Below are 8,325 nucleotides of genomic sequence, written 5' to 3'. Positions count from 1 at the left end.
GAAATATACGCAGACATATTCTTATCATATAGGCTGGTGCTTAACAATAATTATATCTATTTTTAAATGGCATCGTAACTTTTATTTATCGTGCGATATTAGAAAGAAGGGCTCAAGAGGCGTAATCAAGTGAGAATTCTTATTATCTGATTTTTTCTACCAGTTTTTTTCTATTCATGTATACAATTTGATATTCTTTCATGGTATGTCGAGGTAGGCGGCAAAAAAAGATAAATTGGATATATAACTAATTTACTGTGGATGATTGGATGCCAATCTGATATCGCGGCATTCAATCAGCTTTAGTGTAAGATGTTCATTTATGGGTATGCCGTTATAATATATAAGACATTTTTGCAGCATGGAATCATGCAACTGATGAAGACATTGAATGCGGAATGAAAAGACTTAAATACTAAACTGAAAAGGCGATACACAGCCGTATGATGTACCATAAATCAAATACAAATGTATGAAGGCAGACCCATCGTGCACTTATTACCTGATAACATTTTATTTGAAGATCGCTCTCTTTAAAAAGCTAAGGACAGTAAGACTTATTACAGGAACATTTTAACAACAAAGTCCAACATAGTAAAATAATTATTTATTCTTTTAATTTATCACAGGAACTACTGTTATATTACAAGGTTATATGAAAACAAACGAAAATTTAATCTATGCTCGTTAAGAATTTTTCCGAGACGCATTAAAACGTTAATTAGTTCAAAGCCAACGTATACCAATCGAATTTAATTACTCCATATATATATATATATATATTATATTAAATATATACTGCCTTCAGATGAGTCTCTACTGATCTAGTATGGACTTAAACACACCCAGTCTCTGTAAAACACGCATTCTGAATGATTTAACTTAGGTTACAGTCCATATTCACATATTTAATGTTGAATTTCTGTGATTTAATTACGAATGTTACAAGTCATTGAATTGCATGACATTTCGTCATGTTTTCATAAAAACAAATAGAAGTGATGGATTAACATTTGTGAATTGTATAAATATTTTCTGTTTCCATATTAATGCATTCAGGGGCTTAATTTTAATTGTAATCACCTCCTGAGTTGGGAAATAATTTTGCCAACCGTTTGTGAAAGTTCATTCTAAAAATGAGCAAGACGTTATATTTAGTTTCTTCTATTATGTACCTATACATATTTATATTCTACTTTAAAAAATCCTTATTTCAGAGTTCCAAATATGTTGCTGCATTTAAAAGCTGGGAACGCGCACTCTTGTTTTGTGATATTTAATGTGTTATGATATGTATGGTCAACATCTCTACCGTTTCAAGCAAGATTAGGAAAACCCCGTTATATCTTTAGGCGCCAATAAGCATTCCACAACTGAACCCCATCGATCGGGTTTCCGATATCCAATCCAGCGCTATCTTATTAATTAACGCGAATGCATGTTTCATATACTATGTCCGATAGTTAAAAAATAACAAAGTAAATTGTTTGTGATATTTAAATATATAGCTTACAATTATGTAGATGGGATGTAAATACTACTTTTTCGAACTTGAGAAATTCGAAGAATAATTAGGAGAGGTGGAAGTGGTATTTCTATGTAAGAGTGTGTTACATTTTATAATCGTCTAAATATGGTAATAGTATTACAGCCTTTTTTAAAAAGCACTTCCACAATAATATCTCATTACCGTGACTACATCCTGGTAGTTTTTCAAAGTCAAGCATAAAACTACATCTTAGCATGAACATAATACATGTTTAAGTATGTGTAGTCCATTCGATATAATGTATACAATTATGGATTGTGATTATACGACTTTTTATGACGCTTACTTGGGCTGATATGCCGGTTTACTTTAGCTCAAAGCCTTCTGTCCGTTCAGATGTTTTTTTACTTTCATTAGAAAAGTATTGTCGTCGGAGAAAATTTCGTAATTGATGTACTCACGGTCTTTAAATGAACAATTGTGATGTGTTTTTTTTAAATGCCGTTATTATACACATTCAAGTAATATATTCGGGGTTTTATGTTCTCAGTTTCATGTGCATGGCTTATATAATGTTTTTTTGCACTCTGTTTACAGTAGATTAATGCCATGACTATGTTATATATCGTCGCGTCGGCTATATCTTTTATCTTCAAGCATTGACTTGGCTTTGTGCGCGTGTTAAAGTTCGGTTGCAAGCAGTCTAGTTCTATGATTTGGTTTAATTGTCTTGATAACCAAAGTTATTTTTGAAACTTGACAGGAAATGTCATGAACATTAATTTTACAACGCGACTGTGTAAAACAGGTAGAACAAAAGAACAGCTATTTTGAAAATACCTGCAAACATCATGATTTAAACAATAAATAAAACAAATACGCATGTTAAAGCGGGTATATACGATTTTGTCAAATTTGATGCATTAATACAAACTGTGTTAAATACTTATTATATATATATTTCAATATAAATTAACATAAAAGTTAAGAAGAACATGTGCCGAAAGTGCGAAATAAGCCAGATATTTAATTCTGAATTTGAAAACGGCTGTACAGCCGAATTCGCCAGCATGTATACCATACATGTACGATGTGCATCTAAACTTAGTTTAACGGTTTATTTGAATTCCTGCAACGATATCTATTCATACGACACACGAACACCATCTCCGATCCTAATACAAAGACGAATGCTTCGGTTATTGTAAGAAAATATGTACGTCACTATCGGCTCGGGCGCGAATTTGTCTTTGCTGCATTTTATGAAATTCGGCTTTAATGTATAATTTTTCTTGCCTATTTTGTGTTATTGTAACATATTTTATCAATATATTAGAATTAAACACATATAAAAAATCGTATATATCCGCTTTAACATTTTTATCTATTTACTCAAGTTCGGGATTCTTTCTTTATTGAAAGCGACAACATATTTAGTACATATAATTTTTTATGTAAAAGCATCTCTACGATAAGTTCAATCGTTCGGAAGTATGAATATATTGTACACCAAGATTTAATTTTACATTGATCCTTACACTTAAAAACATAGTAAAGGGACGTGTTCACACTTTGTCAAAATGAGATATTTTCGTGTTTTTTTCTCGAGGATTAAAATAAATAAATGAACAACACTAATAAGGGAGACTCATATTGAACATATTTTATTTACGAATAATCATCGTTAGAAATTGATAAAATTATAAAGCTTTACAAACACTCAACGATTGAATAATTTGGAAGGTTCTGTTGTTATCGTTATATTTTGTAAGTATACGATGATTTAATATTATGTCTTAAACACACTTCATAATGTACCTCATGGATAACAAATGGTTTCGGCACTAGACTTTCACTCCAAAGGTAAGTAGTTCGAGCACAAATAGGAACAAATGCCTTTCCTTCTTTAATTTTATTTGTGTTTTATACTTAAAATATTTAGGTCCGATGTTAAATGTTTTCAATTCAAAGCATGTAATGAAAACCTTCAACAAATGTCCAAATCTGTGGACATGCCCCTTGAAAAGCTTCAAAATTATTATTCGAATGAACGGCCGCAGCTGTAACAATATAACTATGCCATAAATAGTTTGCATGCATATATTAATCGGCATAAGTCTACCTTTTTATTCGCACTAACTCCATTTTTCAGTGAACATTCGCAATATTCAGCGTTGGGATTTTACCATTGACATTACTGTGTATTTGTAGGAGAATATCATGCAGACGTAACGAGCGTTGCAATAAGATACATAATTGTTTGCTGTACGGTCCTGTCATTATGCCCTATACACAGAAAATGTTGATTTTCATGATGTTTATGTTTGATTAAAAAACAATATAACCTTTATTTTAAATAAGTATTGGGGAAACACAGGGCTTGAACACAAGTTATTATAATGCATCTATCAATCATATAACAATAAAACTGAGTCTGACGATGGAGTTGATATCGCGTGTGTTGGTTATGTTCATGAAAATAGATAAATTAATATATAAATATATACCTGGTTAAACCAGGTTATAAGTATATTGATAAATGTAGGTTCTGACGTTGAGCAATTATATCATAACCTACATAAGGAAGAGTGTCAGATATGTAATTGGTTATTTAACATAAACACAAGGTCATAGTGCTGTTTTTTAATAAATTGAAATGAAAAATAGTGTAAGTTGTAAATGTTTCGTCTTGTGTTTGTGTAAAAAACGCACACAACAATCACGTAATTTGGATATATAATCAAAATCTATTAGCGTTCGTTCTTTTCTATGTATTGTCCACCAACATTATTCAATATTATCCCGGTCCCGTATTTGCTTTTAACGAAACACATATGTCCACTGGGTGTGCTTAACGTAAGTGAAAGAATCTCTTAGCGACGATTTGAAACACATAAATACACACACATTTTCTGTATGAACACATGAACTCCAGAATGTAAAATATCTGACGAAAGTACAGATTAGAATTTCCCTTTTCATTACGACAATCGATAACCATTAATGGTATAACGCGGTCTGAGAAAAAAAAGGAATGCTAATTATATTTAATCATTATGATATATGATTGGTTTGCAATATTCCTATGGCATTATTTTCATGGGCAAATGATGTCAATATTTAATGTTTAACAAATAAAGACCATATACTTCGAACTTTCAATTTTCAAACTGACAGAAGAACACTTGTTGACTATGAAAAACAAACATCAATCAAATGTTGGACATTGATTATTAACTCCAAACTTCAAAAGACGTATTATAAGGCCATAAAGTGTGTAAAATTATTTCAATGAAAATCATAAAACACTTAAACGAAACGAGCGTTGAAATGATGTATATCATATCCATAATATCAACTTTTAAACGACGCTTTTCAATCAGGGAAGCAATTTTTGAGAAATTTTTATTTCAATAGGATCCCCTCAGTTGTACTGCCACCTAACGTTCTTTAACGAATAATCAGGCAATCGATTACCAACGGCCTGTGCTAATGGGACGTATCAACATCAGCTTGCCAAGAGGGAATTTTCCAAAAAGTAACTCTCACTTACTGTTAAAGGCAAGATCAAGTTTTGGATATTTAGGACAATATTTTTCCTCCTTTTTCTTGTTTCTCTGAATGCCATCAAACGATTATTGATATTTTATATGTCTCAATTAATAAAATCTAAATCGTCTTGTGTGTAAGATATAATTCTCATCGAATAATTAAATAACTTCCTCCATACGATTTGATTCGCTATCGATCAGGAGATGAAAAAATGTGATACAAATAAATAGTTAAATATGAATCAAACCTTACGCCAAATCAAGCCCTGCGTATAAAAGATATTATTATTGGTTAAAACTCTGCCTGCCGTTACCGGACAGATTGCCTCGCAACATTTTTTTGGCAAAATTCGTTATTAATTATGTTATGTTCAGATTGTTCAAATGGTATCTTGCTAAATGATTGGCTCGTTTGGTTTTATTATCACATATATTATGTTACCAATAATTGCATCCACAATCTTATCAAATGTAAACATACTTACCCATATTAAAACGAAATATTGACTTTTTATTCTCACTATAACCCTTATTCGGTTGTTACTAAATAAATCGTTTCGACTTGCTTAGTTTTTTTTACGAATACTTAATTAATTGTGTAAACTTAAGAAGTGTGTGTTGTGCGTTTGAGACTTAATTTTCGTTTATGGATAGTGTAATGGTCACGATGTATGACAAGCCTCGCCTACTTCCCCGTTCAGCGACTTGAAACTGGCGGAAATGTGTATGCTTTTATTGCTGTTAGTTCTTTGAAAACGTGAGTAAATAATCGTATGAAACATCAATCCATGTTGGGTGTTGTGTATTAACCATCATTCTTAGGGTCTAGACACTATTAATCATAAATAACAAGACATAAAAGATAGACTTACAATTATGCCATATCTCCCCGAACACACATAAAAATGGTTGGTTTATCTAACAATACGTTAAAATATTGAAATTGTGTGCCGGTGTCGATTAAATGTATACACCACGAAACGTTTATTCGCCAAACGTGAACAGGTGTCGACAAGTTTCAATTGATTTTTACATAGACTTTTGCAAATATTACTGAAAAGAATTTGCAATGTCACAGTTAATAGACGCCACTCTTTCACCCCTAAACCATCGTGCTCGCAATGTATTTAAATAAATTCTGATAAGACGAACCGTTATATATAAGCTAATAAGCTCTTCAAACTTATGCCACTATGACACTAGTAATCGCGTTGCCGAAATCCAATACAGCGTTCACAGCAGAGAATGAGCGTCGGTATTTCATTTGCACATCATTAACTTAAAATACAGTGGCTGTGGGAGAACAAATGACAGTCGCACAAAAGGAATATACAAAGTACGTAAATGAACTGGAGTAAATTACCGCAACAAAATGCGGGCAATTTGGTGAATGTTTATAAAAATGTTATCTTTTTAAAACATAAACAAAACGTTTCGTTTGATAATGATTTACGTGTATTTTACATGTAATTTAGCAATTGTCTTTTCAGTCTCAACTCATCAACACATCATATTTAAATAATAACCGCCACATTTAAAGTGTATTGTGAGCATGAAACACGTGTCGAGAAAAATAAGATAATGAAAACTTACTTTGGTGCATAAATGAATATTTGCTGATATTAATGCTTATCCTCGCGCAAGTGACTATAATACATTTCTACACTTATATATAAGGCTGTTTACATCAAGTAAGATCAAGCGAGATTCATATTTGAATCTAAATAAGTCAAGCCCTGTATTGTATTCATATATTGTTCTGATGTTTATGATTTATATAACGGAATTAGTTACGTATTGTAGCATAGCTAGAATATATATTTCATATAACCCTAGTCAGTAAACGCATACATGTTATAGTATAATGAACATATATCGTCACATAACGTGTGTTATGTACTCGATATTTATCATATCATGTATGTGATGTAATCGTAGTGATTCAAATCAGAATTTATATAATATATCATATATGATATATACGGTTTCTCGAACAACAACATGAGTTATTTATCATTTGAAATAATGCGAACAAAACATTAACAGCAACATAGTAGCAGGCTCTGCCAAACTTTTTCAATTCCAAATATTTGATAACAGACCTGCAAGCTTGATGTATAAATCTACAAAGTTGTTCGAGTGCGAATTTGCAATTATCATCGCAAGCATCTGCATTTTTAGACGTGATTCCGAGAAATACAGCATGAAGGTGGTTTGGTGTTCAAAAGAATGAAGGAATACGCGTAACGATGTAAGTGCTGTGAAGTGTTAATCGCCTGCAACTATAAATTTTGCACAAGACGTCTGTCATTGAACTTCGTGAATAACAAAATAATGTGTGTGATCGGCATATATTTCAGGTAAGAATGAAGAAGAACTATGCCATTACAGTATTTCTCTTTATGCACTATAGTTATTCACTGTTTGTATTAGATGTTTCGCCTCTATAATCAGACACACTTTCCATGGTGAGATGATGTACTGGTAATAAATGCACATACTTCTGCCACTAACTGCACTGCATGAACCAGACGTAGGATTAGAATAGCCTGTATGAAGGATTTCATGGCCTTTCTCCTTACAAGTTAGCAATTTTTTAAATATTGTAATTTAGTATAACAGGGTTGGATATAAAGAGAACTGATACTGCATTGTTATATGAGCTAGCTTTTATAGCGACGTGGTAGTGTCTGCCTGATTTTGAACCATGAGGTCCCGGGTTCAATCCCCACTGTGGTCGGGGATTTTTCAGGTTGGGTTACATTTGCACAAAACGTTAAAGCCCACCATGCGTGTCAGACGTGCCTGAGATGTCGTGGCATGGGGTAATTCATGGAAGAACTTCACAATTGTTGGGGATGTGTGTAGCAGAGTTTGGTATAAGGAGAAATAATACTTCCGAGCTAGCTTTTATAGCCACGCGGTAGATTCTGCCTGATTTTTAACCGTGAGTTCCCTGGTTCAATCCCCTCTTCAGTCGAAAAGTTTCCTTGCTGGGTTACAGTATGTTATTAATATGCGTTTGTTGTTACCCGTGATGCTAAAGATGCTGGTGATGAGGATGTATCTTATTTTGTGTCCAATATCAATAAATATGAGATAATTCCCATATTGTTTCATGAGCTTATGTAAAAAAGGGATTCAATATGCGCTTTTAAAAGTAATAACATCACAACCACATAAATAAGTTCATAAGGTTTAATTTACGTTTCTACTTATATGAACAGAATTTGATAATATCCAACAATATTTACATATAAATTTACATAATAACGTATTTAACTT

Source organism: Dreissena polymorpha, chromosome 5 (assembly GCF_020536995.1).
Source record: "Dreissena polymorpha isolate Duluth1 chromosome 5, UMN_Dpol_1.0, whole genome shotgun sequence".
Taxonomy (NCBI): Eukaryota; Metazoa; Mollusca; class Bivalvia; order Myida; family Dreissenidae; genus Dreissena; species Dreissena polymorpha.
Note: the sequence above shows the minus strand (reverse complement) of the source record.